This window comes from Rhinoderma darwinii, chromosome 1 (genome assembly GCF_050947455.1).
Source record: "Rhinoderma darwinii isolate aRhiDar2 chromosome 1, aRhiDar2.hap1, whole genome shotgun sequence".
Classification (NCBI taxonomy): domain Eukaryota; kingdom Metazoa; phylum Chordata; class Amphibia; order Anura; family Rhinodermatidae; genus Rhinoderma; species Rhinoderma darwinii.
In genome coordinates this window covers 399,992,406-400,018,989 of record NC_134687.1, presented here as the reverse complement: position 1 = coordinate 400,018,989, position 26,584 = coordinate 399,992,406, and the positions used below count along the sequence as shown (strand labels likewise).

The window sequence follows — 26,584 nt, the reverse complement described above, 5'->3', positions numbered from 1 at the left end:
ATGTTCGCACAGCTTGTTTTCAGGCTGATTTTGGAGCAGAAAAGCCTAGTCTTAGGCTATGTTCACACGGGGTATTTTGCCGAGTTTTTTGACGCGGAAACCGCGTCGCAAAACTCGGCAGAAACGGCCCGAGAACGCCTCCCATTGATTTCAATGGCAGGCGTCGGCGTCTTTTTCCCGCGAGCAGTAAAACTGCCTCGCGGGAAAAAGAAGCGACATGCCCTATCTTCGGGCGCTTCCGCCTCTGACCTCCCATTGACTTCAATGGGAGGCAGAAGAAAGCGTATATCTCGCTGTTTTATGCCCGCGGCGCTCAATGGCCGCGGGCGAAAAACGGCGCGATAATTGCCGCGAAAATCGGCATGCAGGGAGAGGAATATCTGCCTCAAAGTTCCAAACGGAATTTTGAGGCAGATATTCCTCCCCCAAAATACTCCGTGTGAACATAGCCTTACGTTCCAAAATACACTTCAAGAATAAGCCTGCAAACCGGTTTCCATTGATTTCAATGAGAAAGACAATGTGCTGTTCACATGAGGCTTATTTTTACTCTGCTGAGTTAAAAAACAAAAAAAAGCCTCGTTAAAACAAGTAGCACGTCACTTCTTGAGGCGTTTTTGGAGCTGATTCTCCATTGACACGATTAGGGTATGTTCACACACTAAAGTAAAAACGGCTGCAAAATACGGAGCGGTTTTTCAAGCCTCTGACTCTCAGCCCTTTTTAACCCCTTCCGGCCGCAGCCCTTTTTCAGATTTTCATCTTCGTTTTTTCCTCCCCACCTATCAAAAGCCATAACTTCTTCTTTATTTTTCCGTCGATATAGCCCTATGAGGGCTTGATTGTTGCGGGACGAGTTGTAGTTTTTCGTAGCACCATTTATTGTGCCATATAATGTACTAGGAAACAGGAAAATAATTATTTGTGGGGTAGAAAATGAAAAACTCCATGGTTTTTTGCGCACCGTTTTTACGGAACTCACTGTGCAATTAAAACAACATGTTAACTTTATTCTGTGGGTCAATACGATTACGGCGATACCAAATATATATAGTTTTTTCTGTATTTTACTACTTTTACAAGTAAAAACCTAAGTGTAAAAAAGAAAATTTATTTTGTGTCGCCAAATTCCGAGAGCCATAACTTTTTTTATTTTTCCGTCGATTTAAGTGGTATGAGGGCTTATTATTTGCGGGACGAGCTGTCGTTTTTAATAATACCATTTTAAGGTACATGTGATATTTTGATCACTTTTTATTTCAGTTTTTGCGAGAGATGAGGTGACCAAACAATAGGGATTCTGGCGTTTACATTTTTTTTTTTTTTTTGCGGGTTAAATAATGATATATTGTAATAGTTCGGACTTTTGCGAATGCGGCGACACCAAGTATGTTTATTTATTTATTTACTATGCTCTAGGGGGAAAATTGGAAAAGGGTTTTTTTTTTAACTTAAATTTATTTTTATTTTTTTACATAAAAAAAACCAAACTTTATTTAACTCATTTTTATTTTTTATTAGTCCCCCTAGGGGACTTCAACCAGCGATGTACTGCAATATTGCATATGTATTGCAGTATATATTGATTCTGACCGGCATCTATTAAGCCCTGGAGGCAAAAAGATGGCAGACCTGGGGGCCCCCAGGCAGCCATAGCAACCCCCCCCCTGATTGCATTGCGGGGGGCGCGATGAGCTGTTAGTGGAGGTCGCCCCCTCTTTTTAACTATTTAAATGCTGCTATTGACCACAGCATTTAACGAGTTAATCAAGCGTGATGCTGCTTGTTACTCTGAAGTGTCGGCTGTAACAAACAGCCGACACCCGCATCGTATGGAGCGGGTTCACTCCGTGGGCCCGTTCCATACTTCCCCCTACCCGACTTTGGCGGATGGATACGTCAAATGTTGGGAAGGGGTTAAAGCATCAAACGTTTTTTTTGGAGCGGTTTTTCTATTGACAATGAAAAAACGCTCCAAAAACTGCTCAAGAAGTGACATTCTACTTCTTTTTACAGGCGTTTTTTACGCAACGTTTTTTCAAACGGCCGTGTAAAAAAATTACTCGCCTGAACAAAACGCAGTTTTTCCCACTGAAATTGATGGGCAGATGTTTGTAGGTGTTCAGCTTTTGTTTTTTAAGGCGTTTTTCAATGCCTGAAAACACTGCGTGTGAACATACCCTTAAAAACGCCTCAAAAGAAGCTTAATTTTCAGCTTCAAAAACCCCTTGAAATCAGAGATGGTTTTCCCTTGAAAACGGCTCCATCATTTTCAGCCACTTCTTTTTCTAAATGTGAAAATACCTTAAAAAAGGCTGGCATATCCCAATCTACAATTCGTGACAAAACAATGAACACACATTGATATTGTGAAAGAAAAGAAAATCCACTAGAACAGTAATGTTCTAGGTTATGAAAAAGTACATTTGTGTAATTGTAAATTGTCCCTTTTTGCTTTGAATGGTGTTAAAGGGAATGTGTTGCCAGCAAAACATGATTTTTTTTTTTTTTGTTAAACAATTAGTGTATAGGTGATTAAACATTGTTCTAATTTTTTTTTTTTTTTTTTCACGAGTCAGGAAATATTATAAATTGGATTCAATTTATAATATTTCCCATTGCTGGTCACTAGATGGAGCCATTCCCAAAATTGCAGCATTGCATGTGGTAAAGCAACCACATTGCTTTATGCTGCAAAATTGGGTAAAAAGCCCTCGCTCTAGTGAGCTCTCAGAATCCCCCCCTCCTTTATCCTGGCTAGTGCCGGGATAAACGAGGGGATTGAACGGTCTAACCTCCTACACTGTGTGTCGCCATTTTTTGAGCTAACACACAGTGTAGTAGGTTTACATACAGTAGTAAACACACACAAACACGAACATACATAGAAATCTCTTACCTGCTCCTGCCGCCGCGGCTCCCTCCGGCCCGTCCGCTCCGTCTGCTGCCGCTGGTCCAAGTGCACAAGTCCGGAAGCCGCGACCGGAAGTAGTAATCTTACTGTCCGGCCGCGACTTCCGGTCCACAGGAAAATGGCGCCGGACGGCGCGCATTTCAAATTGGACTGTGTGGGAGCGGCGCATGCGCCGTTCCCACACAGACGGCGTACATTGAAGTGGATGGAACGGGCCCCGTTCGCAGTCCCTATGGGACTGTGGCTGCCGTATTCCATGTCTGTATGTGTCGTTAATCGACACATACAGAAATGGAAAAAAAAATGGCAGCCCCCATAGGGAAGAAAAAGTGTAAAAATAAGAAAAAGTAACACACAAATTAATCCAAACGTTTTTAATAAAGCACTAACATCTTTAACATATTAAAAAAAAATTTGTGGTAACACTGTTCCTTTAATTTAGGGACAGGCCAAAGCAGTGTTTCAAGCTGAAGAAGTTACAAGTTGCTTATTCCCTTCTTTACGTGATATTGTGTCTGCACCATAAAAATGTCATTTCTGGAAGTTTGACTTTTTTTTTTTCTGCCTTGTAAGGCAATAAAGACAACTTCGGCCTCATGCACACGAACATATTTTTTTTTTCCTCCCGTAAATACGGGTCCATTGTCACACGTATTCGACCCGTATTCCACCAGTATTTACGGACCCATTTTCTATTCACTGATCGGCAGCCCCTTCTCTATCAGGATAGAGTGAAGGGGCAGCCCTTTCGGGCCGAGTTTCCGCATCATTTGAAAGTAAAAAAAAGTTCATACGTACGCCGGCCGTTGTCTTGGTGACGTGTCCCTCTTTTGACATCCAGTCCGACCTCCCTGGATGACGTGGCAGTCCATCTGACCGCTGCAGCCTGTGATTGGCTGCAATGGTCACATGGGATGAAACGTCATCCCAGGAGGCCGGACTGGAGGAGGAAGAAGAGGAGTTCTGGGTAAGTTAACTTTTAATACTATTAACTCCAGCGGGAGTTACTGCCGATCGTTTAACTCTTTCATCACCCTGGACAGTGACTATCCCCTGACGTCGCCCAGCAACGTTCCCGTAATTAAGGGTGCAAACACGTAGTCACCCGTAATTATGGGAGCCACATAGACTTCTATGGGCCTGCCCGTGCCGCTATTACGGCCTGAAATAGGACATGTTCTATATTTTTCAACGGCACGGGCACCTACCCGTAAGCATACGGGGAGATACCCGTGGCCAATAGAAGTCTATGGGCCCGTAAAAATTACGGGCGTTTTTACGTTCGTGTGCATGAGTAGATTTGTCACATGAAAATAGCAAATGGTAAATGTTGGTTGCAAAAAGGGATGGTTGATTCCATTGGATTTATAAATTCGATGTCTAACAAGTCTTGTTTTCATGGCTGAAATCCATTAACCCCTAAAGAGATTAATAATTGTCTAAATATGTTATTTAAAAAAAAAATGTTAACTATACCTCCAGTATAAGTGTACTTTCGCTATGTAAATGACCCACCTCCCTGCATCGGTATATATGCTAGTCCTTCTCAATGAATTAGAAGATCATTAAAAAGTTCATTTATTTCAGTCATTCAATTCAATACGTGAAACTCATATATTATATAGATTCATTACTCACAGAGTGATCTATTTCCAGCATTTTTTTTCATTTAATGTTGATGATTATGGGAACAGTTAATGGGAACCCAAAATTTTGTGTCTCGGAAAATTAGAATATTATATATAAGCCCAATTTAAAAAATGACTTTTAACACCGAAATGTTGTCCTACTGAAGTGTATGTACAGTATATGCACTCAATACTTGGTCGGGCTCCTTTTGCATGAATTACTGCATCAATGCGGCGTGGCATGGAGGTGATCAGCCTGTGGCACTGCTGAGGTGTTATGGAAGCCCAGGTTGCTTTGATAGCGGCCTTCAGCTCGTCTGCATTGTTGGGTCTGGTGTCTCTCATCTTCCTCTTGACAATACCCCATAAAGTCTCTATGGGGTTTAGGTCAGGTGAGTTTGCTGGCCAATCAAGCACAGTGATGCTGTGGTTATTACACCAGGTATTGGTAGTTTTGGCAGTGTGGGCAGGTGCCAAGTCCTGCTGGAGAATGAAATCAGCATCTCCATAAAGCTTGTCAGCAGAGGGAAGCATGAAGTGCTCTAAAATTTCCGGCTAGACTCTGCGCTGGATATAACACAGTGGACCAACACCAGCAGATGACATGGCTCCCCAAACCATCACAGACTGTGGAAACTTCTCACTGGACCGCAAGTAACTTGGATTGATGCCTCTCCACTCTTCCTCCAGACTCTGGGACCTGGATTTCCCAATGAAATGCAAAATTTACTTTGAAGTTTCCACAGTCCGTGATGAAAGCATCCTGGGCTTCCATAACACCTGAGCAGTGCCACAGGCTGATCACCCCCATGCCACGCCGCATCTAATGAAGTAATTCATACAAAAGGAGCCCCGGCCAAGTATTGAGTGCATATACTGTACATACTTTTCAGTAGGGCAACATTTCTTTATTAAAAATCTATTTTTTACCTGCTCAGACCCCTTTCCTTTAAAGTCTTGACACTTCTGTAGAGTTTAGTAACCAGGCAAAAACAGCACATGGCTCTGGACTGATCCTCTTAAAGCCCTGTAATTTAAAAGGGTTTAGAAGCTGTGTCGTAGAGTGCCTTTTGGCGTCATGCAAGGCCAAATAAAATGAACCGCATTCAAGCTAATCACTTGATCTTTACCTCGTTGTTTTTGTCATCGTTTTTTTTTTTTTTAACTGGAGAGAATAGCGCAGCATACTACAATATTCTGACACAAGTGTGAACAGAGCCTAGGTGTGACTGTTTTTATAAGCCTTCTTTACAGATCCCATAAATTGATAATTGTATTATATTATGTATTGATTTATAATATGTGGACGTGAAATTAAAGATTGCATTCACAGGTAGCTTAAAGAGGCTCTGTCGCCACATAAGTGCCGTATCTCCTACATAATGTGATTGGCGCTGTAATGTAGATTACATCAGTGGTTTTTATTTTGACAAACCATCATTTTTGAGCAAGTTATGAGCAATTTTAGATTTATGCTAATTAGTTTCTTAATGACCAACTGGGCGTGTTTTTACTTTTTACCAACTGGGCGTTGTATAGAGGAGTGTATGAGGCTGACCAATCAGTGTCCTACACTTCTCATTGTTCCAGCCCGTTGTTACAGTGTGTGCAGTGAAAGAAGCCGGGCTGGGACAATGAGAAGTGTATGACGCTGATTGGTCACTGATTGGTCAGCGTCATATATTCCTCTGTACAACGCCCAGTTGGTCAAAAGTAAAAACACGCCCAGTTGGTCATTAAGAAACTAATTAGCATAAATCTAAAATTGCTCATAACTTGCTCAAAAATGATTGTTTTTCAAAATACAAAACACTTCTGTTATCTACAGCGCCGACCAGGTTATGTAGGAGATAGGGCACTTATAATCTGGTGACAGAGCCTCTTTAAGGGGTGTTTCCCCATCTTGGACATCCACAAGATGTGCCATAAATGTCCGATAGATGCAGGTCCCGCATCTATCATTCGAACGTGGCCCTCTGATTCCCGTCCTACCTTGTCCTGCTGTCACTGAACTCCGGCCACTGACTGACAAGGTGATCGGGAGTACGGAACCAGCTGATCTACACTGTTTCCGTAAATCCCATAAAAGTAAATGGGAATTACAGAAAAAGCGTAGCATGCAAGCTACACTGTTTGGGTAACTCCGGAATTACAGAAAAACCACATCTCGATGTTCTACGCTATTTCCGTAACGCACTTTTACTTCTGTGGGAGTTACCGAAACATTGTTACTCAGGAGCTTGGCTTTTTCAATACTCCCAGCCATCTCGTCAGTCAGTGGCCAGAGAGCAAAATAAGGTAGGGAGGAGGGGTAATCACAGGGCCATGCTCTAGAGATAGGTGTGGGTCCCAGAGATGGGACCCGCATCTATCGGACATTTATGGCATATTTTGGCGATATGTCATAAGTGTCCTAAATGGGGGAAAAACACTCTGAGACTCTGTCATCACATTATAAGTGCCCTATCTCCTACATCAGGAGATGGGCACTATAATGTAGGCGACAGCAGTGATTTTTATTTAGAAAAACTATCTATTTTTACCACTTTGAGTGATTTTTAGCTTTTTGCTAATGAGTTTCTTAATGCCTAAGTTGGCGTGTTTTTACTTTAGACCAAGTGGGCGTTGTACAGAGGAGTGTATGACGCTGACCAATCAGTGACCAATCAGCGGCATACACTTCTCCCCATTCACTTACACTGCAGATAGAGATATAGCTATATCGCTATGTGCAGCCACATAAACACACTATAACGTTACTGCAGTGTCCTGACAATGAATATACATTACCTCCAGCCAGGACGGGATGTGTATTTAGAATCCTGACACTTCTGAATCTTTTCTGTGAGATTTCCAGCAAGGCAAACGTAATCTCGTTTGAAATGACAGGTTACCTCGTAATCTCGTGAGATTACGCTTGCCTTGCTGGAAATCTTAGGGACATGCCCTACCTTCGGGTGTTTACGCCTCTGACCTCCCATTGACATCAATGGGAGGCAGAGAAAGTGTATTTTGTGGTGTTTTTTTGTCTAATCAATGGCCGCGGGCTAAAAACACTGCGAAAATCGGCATGCAGGCAGAGGAAAATCTGCCTCAAACTTCCAAACAGAATTTTGAGGCAGGTTTTCTGCCTGCAAAAAACTCTGTGTGAACCCAGCCTAAGGGCTTATTTAGACGAACGGGATATACGTCCGTGCAACGCGCGTGATTTTCACGCGCGTCGCACGGATCTATATTAGTCTATGGGGCAGTGCAGACAGTTGCGTGATTTTTCCGCAGCGTGAGTCTGCTGCGAAAAAGTCACGACATGTCCGTTCTTTGGGCGTATTTCACGCATCACGCACCCATTTGAGTCAATGGGTGCGTGAAAATCACGCGCACCACACGGAAGCACTTCCGTATCAGGTATCCGTGCTCGGATCTCCACCAATCAAAACTTCTGACATGTCACTATGACATGTCAGAAGTTTGAACCTTTAGTTACCCTTTTAAGTTAGTCTTTTATTAATTGGGTGTAATGCCTAATGCACACGATCGTGTGCGCCGCCCGAGTCCCGTCAGTGATCCGAGGAAAGATAGAACATGTCCTTTCTTTCCTCGGATCGGAGAATCGGGTCAGTTTTCACAGACCTGATTCACCCGCTAAAGTGAATGGGTCCGTGAAGTCTAACGGCCCGAGTAGCACAACGGTTGTGGGCATGAGGGGTAAGACCATTGTTATATCTTTTGGTAGCCAAAGAGGTGATTATTAGAATAAATTTCTTGTTTTACAGAAATATATTTTGTCTATTTGACTGGGATGTTTTTATAGGTGGTTGTGTGGCATGAAAAAGTAGGACTATTGAAAAAAGTAGCAAAAGTAAATAGTGTATCAGAATTAGTATGATGCTTTACAGGATCCACGAAACCGAGAATAATGATTTTATTTTTGTCCGAGCCTTGATGTTTGGCTACATCTTCTTTTGGTGTTGAGTCTGCAGAATTGAAGTCAGAAGAGATTTCGTGCTTTGCAGACTCGTATATCTTACATGTGGCAGTGAAATCTAATTACAAGTTTCAAGTTTCCTTCACTGAACTGGTATTTTTTTTTAGTCTGTGAGATACAATCAAATATTAATGGTTTACAGCACCAGGCTCTTTGTGACAATTTACACCTTCATTGCTAGTGTTAAAGGGGTATTCTCATCACTTTATACAATGGGAATACCCCTTTAACCGGTTCAGGACCGGGCTATTTTGAGCCTTCAGGACCAGACACCGTTTAGCCATTTTTAGCACGCGTTCGTAAAACGTCTATAACTTTATTTTTTATTTTTTGGGCTGGTGACATGATTTTCACAATGTTTTTTTTCGTAGACCATGCGGGTTTCTTTTTTTTAATCGTTTTTATACATGTCCTTTTTTGCCGTTTTAGAATTTCTAGACAGGCCCCATGCACACGACAGTACTTTTCATCAGTAATTACTGACCGTAATTACAGACTCATTCATTTCTATTGGCCACGGACACCTTTCAGTATTTTTACTGATGGGTGTCCGTGCTGAAAAAATCATAGAACCTGTCCTATTCTTGTCCGTAATTACGGCAAGGACACTCCTATGGAAGTCTGAGGCCCCATGCACACGACCGCAAAAAACCTACGTTTTTGCGGTCCGCAAAAACGGAGCCATTCACTTTCAATGAACGCTGACACCTTTCCGTAGCACTACGGAAGGGTGTCAGTGCCGTGGAAATGTTCCGGGAATTATGGAACATGTCCGTTCTTTCGCATTTTGCGGGCCGTGCTCCCATACTTTGTATGGGAGCACGGCCCGAAAATGCGGCTGTCAGTCAGCGGCCGGCCGTGCTCGCAAACGCGGTCCGGGATTGCGGGCACGGTCGTGTGCATGGGGCCTGAGAGCTTCTGTAAATACGGCCGGCTACTGATGTGCATCCGTATACCGCCCGTATTTACTGAAGCATTGCTAGGCAACATGTTGATATCATTTGCAACCTCCCTCTTTTTGTAAGGATCCGTATATACGGATGGAATACGGACCATGTTTACGGACACCCTTCCGTATATACTGCTGAAATACGGATGCCTACTGATCCGTATTTACTGACAATATTTCTGGATAGATGAAAAATACTGTCGTGTGCATGAGGCCTTAGTTTTAAAATAATAGAAAAAAATAATGTTTTTTTTTACGTTTCAGCTAATTTTTTTCTGGTTAAAATAGGGTTTTTTATTTGTGATCGTTGTCTAAATTTTGATATATTACATGTCTATGTTAGGGTAATTAGGTCAGGGCTAGTGTTACAACAATGATTGGCGGGGGGGGGGGGTGGCGTTTTTTCGGGTGGGTATTTTATGTGTATTTATTATTTAGTTCTTTTGCACTTTATTTTACTTTTTACTTTTTTTTTTATTATTATGGTCTGTGTCTCAAAGGTTAGAAAAGACCTTTGGGGGACTTTATATTTTCTCCTATTACACGTTGTTTTTCCACTGTAAGGCTATGTTCACACGGAGTATTTTGGGGGAGGAATATCTGCCTCAAAATTCCGTTTGGAACTTTGAGGCAGATATTCCTCTCCCTGCACGCCGATTTTCGCGGCAATTATCGTGCCGTTTTTCGCCCGCGGCCATTGAGCGCCGCGGGCATAAAACAGCGAGAAATACGCTTTCTCCTGCCTCCCATTGAAGTCAATGGGAGGTCAGAGGCGGAAGCGCCCGAAGATAGGGCATGTCGCTTCTTTTTCCCGCGAGGCAGTTTAACTGCTCGCGGGAAAAAGACGCCGACGCCTCCCATTGAAATCAATGGGAGGCGTTCTCGGGCCGTTTCTGCCGAGTTTTGCGACGCGGTTTCCGCGTCAAAAAACTCGGCAAAATACCCCGTGTGAACATAGCCTAAAGGTATGTTCACACGCTTAACCAAAAACGTCTGAAAATACGGAGCTGTTTTCAAGGGAAAACAGCTCCTGATTTTCAGAAGTTTTTTTTAGCAACTCGCGTTTTTCACGGCAGTTTTTGGAGCTGTTTATGTATAGAGTCAATGAAAAACTGCTCCAAAAACGTCCCAACAAGTGACATGCACTTCTTTTACGCGGGCGTCTTTTTTTACGTGCCATTTTTGGAAAACGAGGTGTAAAAAAAACGCTTAGTCGGAACAGAACGCCGTATTTCCCATTGAAATCAATGGGCAGCTGTTTGTAGGCGTTGTGTTTTTTCAGGCGTAAACGCCCTGAAATAGGCCTGAAAACACTCCGTGTGAACATACCCACAGCACTCCCAGTTACAGGGGAAGTCAGCCCTCTGAGGGTATGTTCACACACAAACTCAAAAACGTCTGAGAATACTCTCGTTTTTAGCTGCGTTTTTTACGGCCGTTTTTGGAGCGGTTTTCAATAGTCTATGAAAAACGGCTCCAAAAACGTCCCAAGAAGTGACCTGCAGTTCTTTTTCACGGACGTTTTTTTTACGCGGCCGTTTTGAAAAGCTACGACTACGCTATTGCTTCCGGCAAAACGACGGGTCCGGTGCACAATAGACAAACTGGACCCGTCACCATTAAAATCAATGGCGATAGAAACGGAAACCTCTGAAAGAACGTCAGAACGGGACACCAACGCAGATGTGAACGAAGCCTGAGCTGCAGATTTACTTCTGTTTTTCTGGTCGTAAACGGCCGAAAAATCGGAGGCAGAACGCCTCCAAACATCTGCCCATAGATTTCAATGGGAAAAACTGCGTTCTGTTCCGACGGGCCATTTTTTTTGCACGGCCATTTTGAAAAACATCCGCGTAAAAAGAAGTGCAGGTCACTTCTTGGGACGTTTTTTGGAGCTGTTTTTCATAGACTCTATTGAAAACCGCTCCAAAAAACGTCCGTGAAAAACACGAGTTGCTCAAAAAACTTCTGAAAATCAAGAGCTGTTTTCCATTGAAAACAGCTCCGTATTTTCAGACTTTTTTGACTCGGCGTGTGATCATACGCTAAGTAAGCAGGAGTCGCGTCCTAATAGATTGCCTGACAGATTTAGGCCTTATTCACACGAACGTATAATACGTATAATACGTCCGTGCTACGCGCGTGATACGGACCTATGTTAATGAATGGGGCCGTTCAGACTGGCAGTGAATTTCACGCATGTGCGCTGCGTGAAACTCATGACATGTCTTGTATTTGCCCGTGTTTCGCTCTGCACTCACCCATTGAAGTCAATGGGTGCGTGCAAATCGCGCTCGCCACACGGAAGCACTTCCGGGTGATGCGCGCTACAGTAGTAAAAACTATGACTGAAAACCGAAAAGCACCACGTGCTTTTCTGTTTGTAAACGTAAAACCAGAGTGTCGTCATGATGCTGGCTGCGCACCATATGCTGATGACACACGGGCATTTTTATGTCCTTGTGAATAAGGCCTTACACTGACAGGCAATAATGCTCTGGTATACTAAGTATACCAAAGCATTATAGCAACGATCTAAAGATCGCATAGTAAAGTCCCCATGGGGGACAAAAAAAAAATAAGTAAGTAATGTGAAATAAAAATTATTTGTAAAAGCTACAGTAAAAAAAAAAAAAAATTTCCATAAAAAGTGGTTTTATTTAGTAAAAGTGTAAAAAATAAATAAAAGTACACATATATGGCATCACCGCGGCCATAATGACTCAAACAATAAAATTAATATGTAATTAAAACCGCAAGGTGAACACTGCAAAAAACAATGGCGAAATTGCTCCTTTTTTTTCATTGCCCCCAAAAAAAGTCATAATAAAGGTATGTTCACACGCACTGTGTGCAGATGTAATTCGAGCGTTTTACGCCTCGAATTACGCCTGAAAAAATGGCTCCATTACACCTACAAACATCTGCCCATTGCTTTCAATGGGTTTTACGATGTTCTGTTCCCACGAGGTGTTATTTTACGCGTCGCTGTAAAAATACGGCGTGAAAAAAGACGCCCGCGAAAAAGAAGTGCATGTCACTTCTTGGGCCGTTTTTGGAGCAGTTTTTCATTGACTCCATTGGAAAACAGCTCCAATAACGTCCGTAAAATACGCTGAAAAAAACACGAGTTGCCACAAAAACGTCAAATATCAGGAGCTGTTTTCGCCTGAAAACAGCTCCGTATTTTCAGACGTATTTTGCGAAGCCGTGTGAACATACCCTTAAAGTTAATCAATAAGTCCCATGTACCCCAAAACCGTACCAATCAAAACTACGTCTCGTCTCGCAAAAAGCAAACCCAAAAAATCACTACATTGACGGAAAAATAAAAAAACTACGTCTCTTGGAAAGCGACGATGCAAAAACAAATAATTTTAGTTCAAAAGTGTTCACAACGCTGATGTGAACTGGCCCTTAAATTAACCCCTTCCCGCTCCTTGACGTACTATTACGTCATGGCAGCTGTATCGTTCGCGCTCCATGCCGTAATAGTACGTCTCGGGAGTAACGGCCGTTTCGGCCGTCCTCCCGACACATACAGGAGCTGTGAAGCTGCTGTCTTGTTCAGCAGCTGTCACAGCTCCTACAGCGGGGACCGATCGCTGTGTCCCTACTGATTAACCCCTTAAAAGCCGCGTTCTATAGAGATCGCGGCTTTTTAGGGGTTAAGCTGCCATCGCCGGCCTGCTACGCGATAGCGGCCGGCGATGGTGACTATGGCAACCGGACACCAAACAATGGCGTCCGGCTATGCCATAGACGGAAGCCTAGTGGGTCCTGACAACGTCAGGACCCACTATGCTTGCTGTCAGTGAGTAGCTGACAGCTCTAATACACTGCACTACGCATGTAGTGCAGTGTATTAGAATAGCGATCAGGGCCTCCTGCCCTCATGTACCCTAGTGGGACAAAGTAATAAAGTAAAAAAAAAGTTAAAAAAAGATGTGTAAAAATAAGAAAATAAAAGATTTAAAAGTAATAAAAGTAAAAATCCCCCTTTTTCCCTTATCTGTCCTTTATTATTAATAAAAATATATAAACAAACAAATAAACGATACATAATTGGTATCGCCGCGTCCGTAACGGCCTGAGCTACAAAATTATTTTATTATTTATCCCGCACGGTGAACGCCGTAAAATAAAATAATAATAAACCGTACCACAATCACAATTGTTTGGTCACTTCACCTCCCAAAAAATGGAATAAAAAGAGATCAAAAAGTCGCATGTACCTAAAAATGGTACTGATCGAAACTACAGTTCGTTACGCAAAAAATAAGTCCTCGCACGGCTTTCTTGATTGAAAAATAAAAAAGTTATGGCTCTTAGAATAAGGTAACACAAAAAGTGAATGATTGTTTACAAAACGTATTTTATTGTGCAAACGCCATAAGACATAAAAAAACTATAAACATCTGGTATCGCCGTAATCGGATCGTCCCGCAGAATAAAGTGAATGTCATTTATAGCGCACGGTGAACTCGGTAAAAAAAAACGAAAAAAAAACCAATCGTACAATTGCTGTTTTTTAGTCACCACGCCACCTAAAAATAGAATAAAAACTGATCAAAAAGCCGCATGCACCCCAAGAAAACTACAATGGATTCCTCAAGGAGTCTAGTTTCCAAATTGGGGTCACTTTTGGGGGGTTCACAATGTTTTGGCACCACAAGACCTCTTCAAACCGGACATGGTGCCTCAAAATCCACTAGGTGCTCCTTTGCTTCGGAGGCCGGCGCTTCAGTCCATTACCGCCCGAGGGCCACATGTGGGATATTTCTCAAAACTGCAGAATCTGGGCAATAAGTATTGAGTTGCGTTTCACTGATAAATCCTTTTGTGTTATAAAAAAAATGGTATAAAGAGGATTTTCTGACAAAATTTTTTTTTTAATTTCACCTCTACTTTGCTCTAAATTCCCGTGAAACACCTAAAGGGTTCATAAACTTTCTAAATGCTGTTGTGAATACTTTGAGGGGTTTAGTTTCTAAAATGGGGTATTTGATAGGGGTTTCTAATATATGGGCCCCTCAAAGCAACTTCAGAACTGAACTGGAACCTAAAAAAATAAATAAATGAGGCAATACTTCGCTTCTTACATTATACTGATAATAAGCCGTGCCCACCCCGAGATGACCCCAGTTTTGACCGTTTGTATAAACGGAGACCCCTATTAGACCGTTCCAGTGCCCGGTTTTCCCAAGCACTCACCCCCGAGAAGTGTATTTCTATTGATGAGTCCCTGGTACATTTTAAAGGGAGGGTTCAATTCCGCGAGTACCTGCCGGGTAAGAGGGCAAGGTATGGCGTGAAGATGTATAAGCTGCGAGAGTGCATCAGGGTATACCTACACGTTTAGGATATATGAAGGAAAGGCCACCCCCAAACCAGACTGCATCCTGGACTACAATAGGTACATGGGAGAGGTGGACTTGTCAGATCAAGCCCTGAAGCCCTACAGCGCCATGCGGTGTGGTATAAGAAGCTGGCCGGGCACATCATACAGATGGCATTGTACAATGTGTACGTGCTACGTCGATGTGCAGGCCAGACGGGAACTTTCCTGGAATTTCAAGAGGTGATTATCAAGAACCTAATCTTTAGGGACCAAGAAGGGGGGGCACCCAGTACTTCTGGAAGCGAGCCCACACGCATCGTACCAGGGCAACTTTTTCCAGGAGAAGTTCCCCAAACTGGCAAGAAGGGAAAAAGTCAAAAGAGGTGCAAAGTCTGTTATAAGAGGGCGATAATGGATGACACAATATATCAATGTGACACGTGTCCCGAATAACCAGAGCTCTGTATGAAAGCGTGTTTTAAAATTTATCATACATCCCTTGGTTTATAATTTACCCCAATTTTACTTACCCTGATGCACTCCGCACAGCTTATCCCCCCTCGTCTTTCCCCTCTGAGCCCTGCTGTGTGCCCAGGCAGCTGATAACAGCCACATGTAGGGTATTGCCATACCCGGGAGAACCCACATTACAGTTTATGGGGTGTAAGTCTCCGGTCAAAATGCTCACTACACCTCTAGATGAATGCCTTAAGGGTGTAGTTTTTAAAACGGGGTCACTTCTTGCGGGTTTCAACTGTACTGGTACCTCAGGGGCTTCTGCATACATGACTTCGCACTAGAAAATCCCCAGTAGGCCAAATGGTGGTCCTTTCCTTCTGAGCCCTCCCATGGGCCCAAACGGCAGTTTATCACAACAAATGGGGTATTGCGGCACTCAGAACAAATTGCGCAATAGAATGGGGTATTTTGTTTCTTGTGAAAATAAAAAAAATTTCAGCCAAAACTACATATTATTTGAAAAAAATAATTTTGTTTTCATTCCCAGCCCAATTCAAATAAGTTCTGTGAAAAAACTATGGGGTCAAAATGTTCACAACACCCATAAATGAATTCCTTGAGGGGTGTAGTTTCCAAAATGGGGTCATTTGTGGTGGGTTTCTATTGCTTTGATACCTCTGGGGCTCTGCAAATGCGACATGGCACCCGAAAACCAATCCAGCAAAATCTGAACTCCAAAGAACACACAGCGCTCCTTTCCTTCTGAGCCCTCCCATGGGCCCAAACGGCAGTTTATCACCACAAATGGGGTATTGCCGCACTCAGGACAAATTGGGCAACAAAATGGAGTATTTTATTTCTTGTGAAAGTAAGAATTTTTGAGCTAAAATGACATATTATTGGAAAAAATATATTTTTTTTTAATTCCCAGCCCAATTCAAATAAGTTCTGTGAAGAAACTATGGAGTCTAAATGGTCACATTACCCATAAATTAATTCCTTGAGGGGTGTAGTTTCCAAAATGGGGTCACTTCTGGTGGGTTTCCATTGCTTTGATACCTCTGGGGCTCTGCAAATGCGACATGGCATCCGAAAACCAAACCAGCAAAATCTGCACTCCAAAGAACACACAGCGCTCCTTCCCTTCTGAGGCCTCCCATGGGCCCAAGCGGCAGTTTATTGCCACAAATGGGGTATTGATGCACTCAGGAGAAATTGGGCAACAAAATGGGGTATTTTGTTCCCTGTGAAAATAAGAAATTTTGGTAAAAAATTACATCTTATTGGAAAAAATGTCATTTTTTTAATGTCACAGCCCAATTGAAATAGGTGCTGTGAAAAAACTGTGTGGTCAAAATGGTAACAACAACCCTAAATGAATTCCTTGAGGGGTGTAGTTTCCAAAATGGGGTCACTATTGGGGGATTCCTACTGTTTTGACACCTCAACACCTCTTCAAACCTGGCATGCTGCCTAAAATATATTCTAATAAAAAAGAGGCCTCAAAATGCACTAGGTGCTTCTTTGTTTCTGGGGCTTGTGTTTTTAGTCCACGAGCGCAGTAGGGCCACATGTGGGACATTTCTAAAAACTGCAGAATCTGGACAATACATATTTAGTAGTGTTTCTCTGGTAAAACCTTCTGTGTTACAGAAAAAAAAATGAATAAAATTGAAATTCAGCAAGAAAAATGAAATTTGCAAATTTCACCTCCACTTTGCTTTAATTCCTGTGAAATGCCTGAAGGGTTAAAAAACTTTCTAACTGCGGTTTTGAATACTTTGAGGGGTCTAGTTTTTAAAATGGGGTGTTTTATCAGGGTTTCTAATACATAGGCCCCACAAAGCCACTTAAGAACTCAAGAGGTACCTTAAAAAAAAGGCTTTTGAAATTTTCTTAAAAATATGATAAATTGCTGTTTATGTTCTAAGCCTTGTAACGTCCAAGAAAAATAAAAGAATGTTCAAAAAACGATGCCAATCTAAAGTAGACATATGGGAAATGTGAACTAGTAACTATTTTGGGTGGTATAACCGTCTGTTTTACAAGCAGATGCATTTAAATTCTGAAAAATGCTATTTTTTCAAAATTTTCTATACATTTTGCAATTTTTCACCAATAAACACTGAATATATCGACCAAATTTTACCACGAACATGAAGCCCAATGTGCCACGAGAAAACAATCTCAGAATCGCTTGGGTAGGTTTAAGCATTCCGACGTTATTACCACATAAAGTGAAATATGTCAGATTTGAAAAATGGGCTCTGAGCCTTAAGGCCCAAACTAGGCTGCGTCCTTAAGGGGTTAATGGTTTGAAAATGTTGTGATTGAGTCTATAAATGAATACTTTCCACTATGAAAATATGCTGGAAAGATAGAAAATAGCTGTTGTAAGTGTCTTTTATGTGACGCATTCCTCATACTTTGAGACATTTTATGTATATGTAGCTTGGCAGAGACAAAAAAATAGGTGACCCCAAAGAGGCTATGTTCACAAAATGTTTGGGCTCTAGGTTTGGCATCTATGCTGGGAAATACATCCAATGTGCCCACAGATCATTAGCCAAACAGATGCAAAAAAATACTGTATACCCCCTGGTATATGTTATTATTTTACAAACGATCGCTGGTTCAAGTCCCCTAGGAGAGTAGCGGGGGGGGGGGGGGGAAAGTAATGTAATGTAAAAACTAAACAAAATTAGTATCGCTGCGTCCATAAAAGTCTGAACTATTACAATAAGACGTGGTTTAGCGCGCACTGTGAACGCCGTAAAAAATTTAAACTGCCAAAATCGCTGTTTTTTGGTCAACTAAGCTCTTAAAAAAAAGTCATAAAAAGTGATCAAGAAGTTGTATGTACCAAAAAATGGTACCGATAAAACCTACAGCTCGTCCCGCAAAAAAATGAGCAGTGTGACGGCTTATCGATGAAAAAATAAAAAAAGTTAAGGCTCTCAGAATGTGGTGACACAAAACATGTTTATTTTTTAATAAAAAAAAATTTCTTTGAAAGTAGTAAACTATAAAGAAAAGCTATATAAATGTAGTATCACCGTAATCTTATTGAGTCACAGAATAAAGTTTTTACTGCACGGTGAAAGCCGTAAAAACGAAACCCAAAAAACAATTGAGGAATCAGTTTTTCACATTTCAGCCGCAAAATTTTTTTTTCCGTTTCCCAGTACATCATATGATGTTTTAAATGCTACCAATAGAAACTAAAACTCCTCCCACAAAAAATAAGCCCTCACACCACTATTGACGGAAAAAGAAAAAAGTTATGGTTCTTGGAAGGCGAGGAGTGAAAAACTAAAACGAAAAATAAAAAAAATGGCCCAGTCCTGAAGGGGTTAACTGTGACAAAGAACTAGGATATGCCGAAACGTCGTATTAGTCGCTTCTGCACGTGTTTTAATCTCTCTTCCTATATAAAAACAGTGTATGAAATACAATGTATATATGAAAAAATATGCAACTTGGTCAACTAGAAAATTCTTCTTCTTTGTGTGTGCTGGGCTATTTTGTGAATATATTCCTGGGACCCATTCCAACCTTGGGGGCACCACCTCTTATTACAGGAGTGCATCCCATTACTCTACTACTACCCTTAGGATAGGTCATCACTATCCGATTTACTGGGGTTCAAGTAAATGGGACTGAGCTGCAATCCCAGGCACAGCCGCTAAGGAAGTGTACAGCACCGGTGCCTGTAAATTACTGAAAAGGCTGCGGCAACGAATGGCACAGCACCTTCATAATAGCCACGACTAAGAACACCGAGAGTGTTCGAAACGCGTAGGCTCCAACATTACCTACTGCAAACTGCCTTGTACTGCGTCCTCTGCTCATTCTACTTTTAACTTTTGGACTACAATAAACATGGGAACTCCGATTCCTTTTTAAAACACTGCATCAACTTTCTTTGCTTCTCTCACAGCACCTTCAGTCAGCTGGTCGGTGGAAGTGATGGGAGTCGGATCCCCATCGATCTGATGTTGATGACCTATCCTTAGAAAAGGTAATCAATAAAAAATGGCCGGACAACGCTTTTAACTTGTTGCCGACACAGGACGCGAATACTCGTCCTGAGCGGCGGGTACTTCTCGTCCTGTGTGACAGCCAGTGTCCGTGTGCGATCGGGAGCGGGAGAACGGCTGTAATACATAGCCATAGCCCCGCTCTAACAGCGGAGAGAAGAGAAGCCTCTTCTTTCCGCAGTTAACCCCTTGAATGCCGCGATAAAAGCTGATCGCGGCGTTCAAGGAGGGGGGGACTGCCCTTTGAGCGCGTCACAGGAAATCCATGTGACGCAATTAAAGCCCCTAACTTGTATGGCCAGACAGCGCAGGGTCCACTGAAGGACCCCAGGGCTGTCTGTACACAGGCAGTTGTTAGGGCATACCTCAGTATGCCCTAACAGGAAATATGTTCAATCAGTACACAGGCTAATGTACTGGCATATAGATCTATGCCAGTACATTACAGTTACAAAATAAAAATGAAAAATCCTTTTATGGGATTAAAAAAAAAGTTTAATAAATGTAAAAAAAAAAAGTCACAAAACATGAAATAATATAGACATATTTGGTATCGCCAAAACCGTAACAACCTGTACAAACAAATGTATAACATTATTTATTTATGATCGGTGTATGGTGTAAAAAAATAAATATTAAAACTGCAGCGGAACTGCTTTTTTTTCCCCCTGCATTTTCACCAAAATAAAAATTTATATAAATTAACTGATCATGTATTTGTACCAAAAAATGGTACCCACATAAAGTACAACTCGTCCCGCAAAAAACAAAGTCACATATAACTACGTCGTACAAAAAATAAGAGTTATGAGCGTCGGGATGCAAAGAGGGGAAATGTAAAAAAATTGCTCTGTCCTCAAAGCCAAAATTGGCCGTGTTCTTAAGGGGTTAAGGGTATGTTCACACCCCCTATTTACGGCTGTAATTCAGGCGTTTTACCGCTCGAATTACGCCTGAAAAAACGGCTCCAAACCGTCTGCGAACATCTGCCCATTGAATTCAATGGGTCTTACGGTGTTCTGTGCAGACGGGATATTTTTTTTACGCGCCGCTGTCAAAAGACGGCGCATAAAAAGACGCCCGCCTCAAAGAAGTGCATGTCACTTCTTGTGACGTAATTGGAGCTGTTTTTCATTGACTCCAATAAAAACCAGCTCCAATTACGTCCGTAAAAGACGCCGCGAAAAACACGTGCACTTGTCAAAACGTCTGAAAGTCAGGAGCTGTTTTCGCCTGAAAACAGCTCCGTAATTTCAGACGTAATTGGCGTTGCCGTGTGAACATACCCTTAGATCAGGAGTCTCAAGCACGCGGGCCGCATGTGGCCCCTGGGGCTGTCATCTGCGGCCCGCGTGACACAGAGCCGCTAGTATCGGCTCTGCTCCGAGACTCTGGAATTCCCTGACATCGCTGTCCACATATGAACAGCGATGTCTGGGGCTTCCCCAGAGCCGGAGTCCCGAGCAGAGCGCTGGTGTCGGCTCTGCTCCGGGACTCTGTGGAATTCCCTGACATCGCTGCCCATATATGGACAGTGTGTCAGGGTCTTCCCCAGAGCGGAGTCCCGGGCAGAGCGCTATTATCGGCTCTGCTCCGGGACTCTGGGGAAGCCTCTGACATCGCTGTCCATACATCGACGATGATGTCAGGGGCTTCCCCAGAGCAGGAGTCCCAGTGATGTCAGGAGCACAGCTGGAGTCCCAGGAAGAGCCTACTAGCGCTCTGCCTGGGACTCCAGCTCTGGGCAAGCCCCTGACATCACTGGGGCAGCCTCTACAGAGGGCACTGGGGCAGCCTCTACAGAGGGCACTGGGGCAGCCTCTACAGAGGGCACGGGGGCAGCCTCTACACAGGGCACGGGGGCAGCCTCTACACAGGGCACGGGGGCAGCCTCTACACAGGGCACGGGGGCAGCCTCTACACAGGGCACGGTGGCAGCCTCTACACAGGGCACGGTGGCAGCCTCTACACAGGGCACGGTGGCAGCCTCTACACAGGGCACGGTGGCAGCCTCTACACAGGGCACGGTGGCAGCCTCTACACAGGGCACGGTGGCAGCCTCTACACAGGGCACGGTGGCAGCCTCTACACAGGGCACGGTGGCAGCCTCTACACAGGGCACGGTGGCAGCCTCTACACAGGGCACGGTGGCAGCCTCTACACAGGGCACGGTGGCAGCCTCTACACAGGGCACGGTGGCAGCCTCTACACAGGGCGTGTGACAGTATCTGAAGAGGACACTGGCATATACACTGTGGCCTTATCTACAGAGGGCACTGTGGCCTTATCTACAGAGGGCACTGTGGCCTTATCTACAGAGGGCACTGTGGCCTTATCTACAGAGGGCACTGTGGCCTTATCTACAGAGGGCACTGTGGCCTTATCTACAGAGGGCACTGTGGCCTTATCTACAGAGGGCACTGTGGCCTTATCTACAGAGGGCACTGTGGCCTTATCTACAGAGGGCACTGTGGCCTTATCTACAGAGGGCACTGTGGCCTTATCTACAGAGGGCACTGTGGCCTTATCTACAGAGGGCACTGTGGCCTTATCTACAGAGGGCACTGTGGCCTTATCTACAGAGGGCACTGTGGCCTTATCTACAGAGGGCACTGTGGCCTTATCTACAGAGGGCACTGTGGCCTTATCTACAGAGGGCACTGTGGCCTTATCTACAGAGGGCACTGTGGCCTTATCTACAGAGGGCACTGTGGCCTTATCTACAGAGGGCACTGTGGCCTTATCTACAGAGGGCACTGTGGCCTTATCTACAGAGGGCACTGTGGCCTTATCTACAGAGGGCACTGTGGCCTTATCTACAGAGGGCACTGTGGCCTTATCTACAGAGGGCACTGTGGCCTTATCTACAGAGGGCACTGTGGCCTTATCTACAGAGGGCACTGTGGCACTATCTACGGGTGTGTTGCATTATCCACAGAGGGCACTGCGGCACTATCTAAAAAGGGGCTGCCCAATCTTGACATGTGTGCTAACTGAGCCGCCGGACTGCATTTAGCGACACTTAGGCCTCATGCACACGACCGTAGCCGTGTGCACGGCCGTGATTTTTGGGTCGGCCGGCTGCGCACTGTCAGCCGCGGGCCGCCCGCAAATCGTACGACATGCACATGGCCGCCGTCATTGTTTTCAATGAGCCCGGACCGCAGAAGATGTCCGTAATAGGACATGCCCGTTCTTTCTGCGGTGCGGGTTCCCGGGCCATGCACGGACCGTAAAAACTACGGTCGTGTTTATGGCCCCATAGAAAAGAATGGGGCCGCAATTCTCCCGTGGATTTTCGGGGGAATTGCGGCCGCAAAAACACGTTCGTGTGCATGGGGCCTTAAACTGGAAAGCTGGATTGTTGAAATAAGCACGTAGAGAAATATCTCAAATTTTAAACCTAGCGGTATTATTATAGTAATGTAGTATTATTATTATTCTAGTAATATAGTGTTATAGTCGTTCAAATAACTGATTAACAATAACTTTGTATTGTATCAAATTTGAAAGTAATACGGCCCGTCAACTTCCCATTTTTCTATATGCGGCCCACTTACCCGGCCGAGTTTGAGACCCCTACCTTAGATGGTCATAATTGCGCTAAAATTTGCGACTTTTTACTTATTGCGTAAATCTACACCTGCTCATAGCCGGCGTACATTTGCATTGCTGTCTCACGGACAGCCAAAGATGCGCCAAATTTGTTAAGTAGTGTGTGCCTAGTAAGAAATTTGGCGCATTTTCCGGCGATGTAAATTAGTTTGACTGCTGTTTGTATATGTATATATCTTTATGTTGAAAAGTAGGACTGTATATTCTCCAGAGCTTTTTTTCTTTCTTTCATGGGACTGCATTCTTGAAATGATAACATTTGTGCAATTTGATCAGAAATAGAGGGCAATGAAATCTGGAGTTTACTAAGCAGCTATGTGGAAGAGCTGTACCCCTTGGTGCATACCTAAAACAGGAAGGGAAAGTTGAAGTTCAGATGTAAGCTGTGGAAATGTTGTAACAAACAGAATGTTATGGCATGACTGTTACTTTAATGGGGTCACCTGATCGAGCACAGTCAAACAGCAGTACTGGTGGTTACTGTGCCTTGTAAGCAAGTTTTCTCTGCTGTCTTTGCCATAATAAAGATTATTCAATCTAACTACTTAAGCACTTCGTCACGTTATCAGATTACTGAAGTTCATAAAAAGTAATTGAAGGTTGCGACTATAAACGAGTCAACTTTCAAGCTGCGGGCTCATTATACCAGTACTTCCTTAACCCCTTAGTGACCACCAATACAATACGCCTTCTCACGGCGGTCCCTAAGGGGCCTTAGGCCTCATGCCCACTTCAGTGTTTTTCTTCAGGGTGCTAGCCGTTTTTCTGACGACTAGCACCCTGACCCATTCATTTCAATGGGGCCATGCACACTTCAGGTTTTTTTTGACGGTCCCGTTGCTCCGTTCCGATCCAAAGTAGAGCATGTCCTACTTTGGTCCGAGATTCTGTGACCGTAAGGCCCATGCAAGTCAATGAGACCGTCAAAAAAACTGAAGGCACACGGAAGGCATCCGTGTGCCGTCCGTGTGTGTGATGGAGCCGTTGCCTAGCAACGGTCGGGCGGGCAGAAATACATTACAGATATATTACACTAATCGGCAGCCACTTGTCTCCATCAATCACTGATAGAGAAAAGAGGCTGCTGATTAAAAATAAAATAAAAAGCAGTTCATACGTACCCGGTCTTTGTCTTGGTGACGAGTCCCTCTTCTTCCTCCAGTCCGACCTTCCTGTATGACGCGGCAGCCTGTGATTGGCTGCAGAGGCTGCTGCAGAGGCTGCTGCAGCCTGTGATTGGCTGCAGAGGAGGTCACGTGGGATGAAGCGTCATCCCTGGAGGCCGGCCTTCTGACGTCATCCTGACGTGCGTGACTGCCACTACAGCCTGTGATTGGCTGCAGCGGTGACATGGGATGAAATGCTTTCCTCCTGTCCGGTCTCCAGGGATGACAAGTATGAACTTATTTTTTATTTTTGTTATTTCATTAAAATTTTATTTTCCGAGCGCCGAGCATGGTACTGTCCAGGGTGCTGAAAGAGTTACCGCCGATCAGTGCAGCCCATTAACTCTTTCAGCAACCTGGACAGTACCATGCCCGGCGTTCAGAAACGGAAACACGGTGTGCACACGGCCGCTAAAGCGGGCACACGGATCCGTAAAAAACGGACGTGAAAACGGTGTTGGAAGTGTGCACGAGGCCTTTTGCTAGGCCGTCGCCTTTTCACGGCGGCCCAGTCTAAGGCCTCATGCCCACTTAAATTTTTTCCGCTCGGGTGCTATCCGCTTTTTTAACACATTAACCCCTTCAGGACTGAGCCTGTTTTGGCCTTGAGGACGAAGCTAATTTTCTCAAATCTGACATGTTACCTTATGTAGTAATAACTTGGGAATGCTTTTACCTATCCAAATGATTCTGAGTTGTTCTCGTGATATATTGTACTTTGTTAGTAAAAAAAATTTGGTCGATACATTTAATATTTGTGTGTCAAAAACACCAAAATTGTAAGAAAATGTGATTTATTTTTTTTTAAATGAAATGTATCTGCTTGTAAGACAGACCGTAATACCACACAAAATAGTTACTATTTCATATATCCCATATGTTTACTTTGTTTTCATCGTTTTTTTGACAGTCTTTTATTTTTCTAGGACGTTACAAGGCTTAGAACTTTAGCAGCAATTTCTCATATTTTCAGGGATCAGTTCAGTTCTGAAGTGGCTTTGAGGGCCGTATATATTAGAAAGACCCCATAACTCACCCCATTTTGAAAACTGCACCGCCTCAAAGTATCCAAAACAGCATTCAGAAAGTGTTTTAACCCCATAGGCGTTTCTTAGGAATTAAAGAAATGTAGAGGTGAAACTTACAAATTTCATTTCTTTTTGCCAAATGACACTGCCTCCCTCCTGAGCCCTACAGTGTGCCCGAACAGATGTTTACTTCCACATTTATAGCATCGCTATACCCGGGAAAACCCTTTTAACAATTTTTGGGATGTGTGTCTCCAGTGGCACAAGCTGGGCATGACATATTTGCCACTGAAATGGCATATCTAGGGAAAAATTAAAATTTTTACTTTGCACCATCCGCAGCGTAATCATTTATGGAAAAGACCTGTGGGGTGAAAATGCTCACTACACCCCTTAATAAATGTTTCCAAAATGAGGTCACTTCTCAGGGGTTTATTTCATTATTTCACATCAGGCCTCTGCAATTGTGAACCAATACTTTGTAAGTTGCCAAATTAGGCCTCAATTTCGCTTGGTACTCATTCACTCTTGAGCCTGGTCGAATGTCCAGGCAAAAGATTAGGGCCACATGTAGGGTGTTTCTAAAACCAGGAAACACTGCATAATAATTAGAGAGCTGTGTTTTCATGGTGGCACAAGCTGGGCACCACCACATATTGGCATATCTATGGAAAAATTGCCATTTTCACTTTGCAACAGTGTACACTCATTTCTAGAAAATACCTGCGGGGGTTAACATGCTCAATACACTCCTAGGTGAATAACTTGAGGGGTGTAGTATACAAAAGGGGCTTTGCAAATGCAACATGGCGCCCAGAAACCAATCCAGCAAATTCTGAACTCTAAAAGCCAAATGGCGCTCCTTCTCTTCTGAGCCCTACTGTGTGCCCAAACAGCAGTTTATGACCACATATGAAGTATTGCCGTACTCGGGAGAAATTGCCTTTACAAATGTTGGGGTGCTTTTTCTCCTTTTATTTGTTGAGAACATTTTTATTTTCACTGCCCAATTTTAATAAAATCTATGATACCCCTATGGGGTCAAAATGCTCACTACATCCCTAGTAGGGATGCACGGTGCATCGAAACTTCGATACTGTTTCGATACTCTGCATCCCTAAACGGTTCGATACCGCTATTTCCTGTATTTCGATACTGAGCTGTGCAGCCGCACAGCTCAGTATAGTAATACATGAATGTATGGGAGTGCGGCTGCGGCTGTGTATTTCAGCCACAGCCCCGCTCCTGAGACATAAGTGCGCGGGGTCAGGATGATGCGATGCGGCCGGCGCTGCACTAATGATCCGCGGCACTGAAGACAGGACATGGCTGGCGCACTACAAAACACCCCCATGTTCTGTCTCCAGTGCCTGAACTGCCGCGCCGGCCGCACCTCCTTATGCTGACCGCGCACGCACTTCCTGTCAGGAGCGGGGCAATGGTTGTATTACACAGCCGC

The 26,584-nt window shown here is 43.6% G+C and overlaps 1 protein-coding gene across 3 annotated transcripts in view; it reads left to right on the top strand.

Annotated features, from left to right (window-relative positions):
* The window catches only part of SEMA4D (semaphorin 4D), a 113,688-nt gene that overhangs the window by 18,153 nt on the left and 68,951 nt on the right, over window positions 1–26,584 (top strand). The window contains exon 2 of one of the 3 annotated variants that reach the window (XM_075828852.1): window positions 19,217–19,297. The exons of the other annotated variants lie outside the window; for them this stretch is intronic. The gene's annotated coding sequence lies outside the window, so the exon portion shown is untranslated. The remainder of the gene's footprint in view (window positions 1–19,216; window positions 19,298–26,584) is intronic. 3 annotated transcript variants of the gene reach the window in all.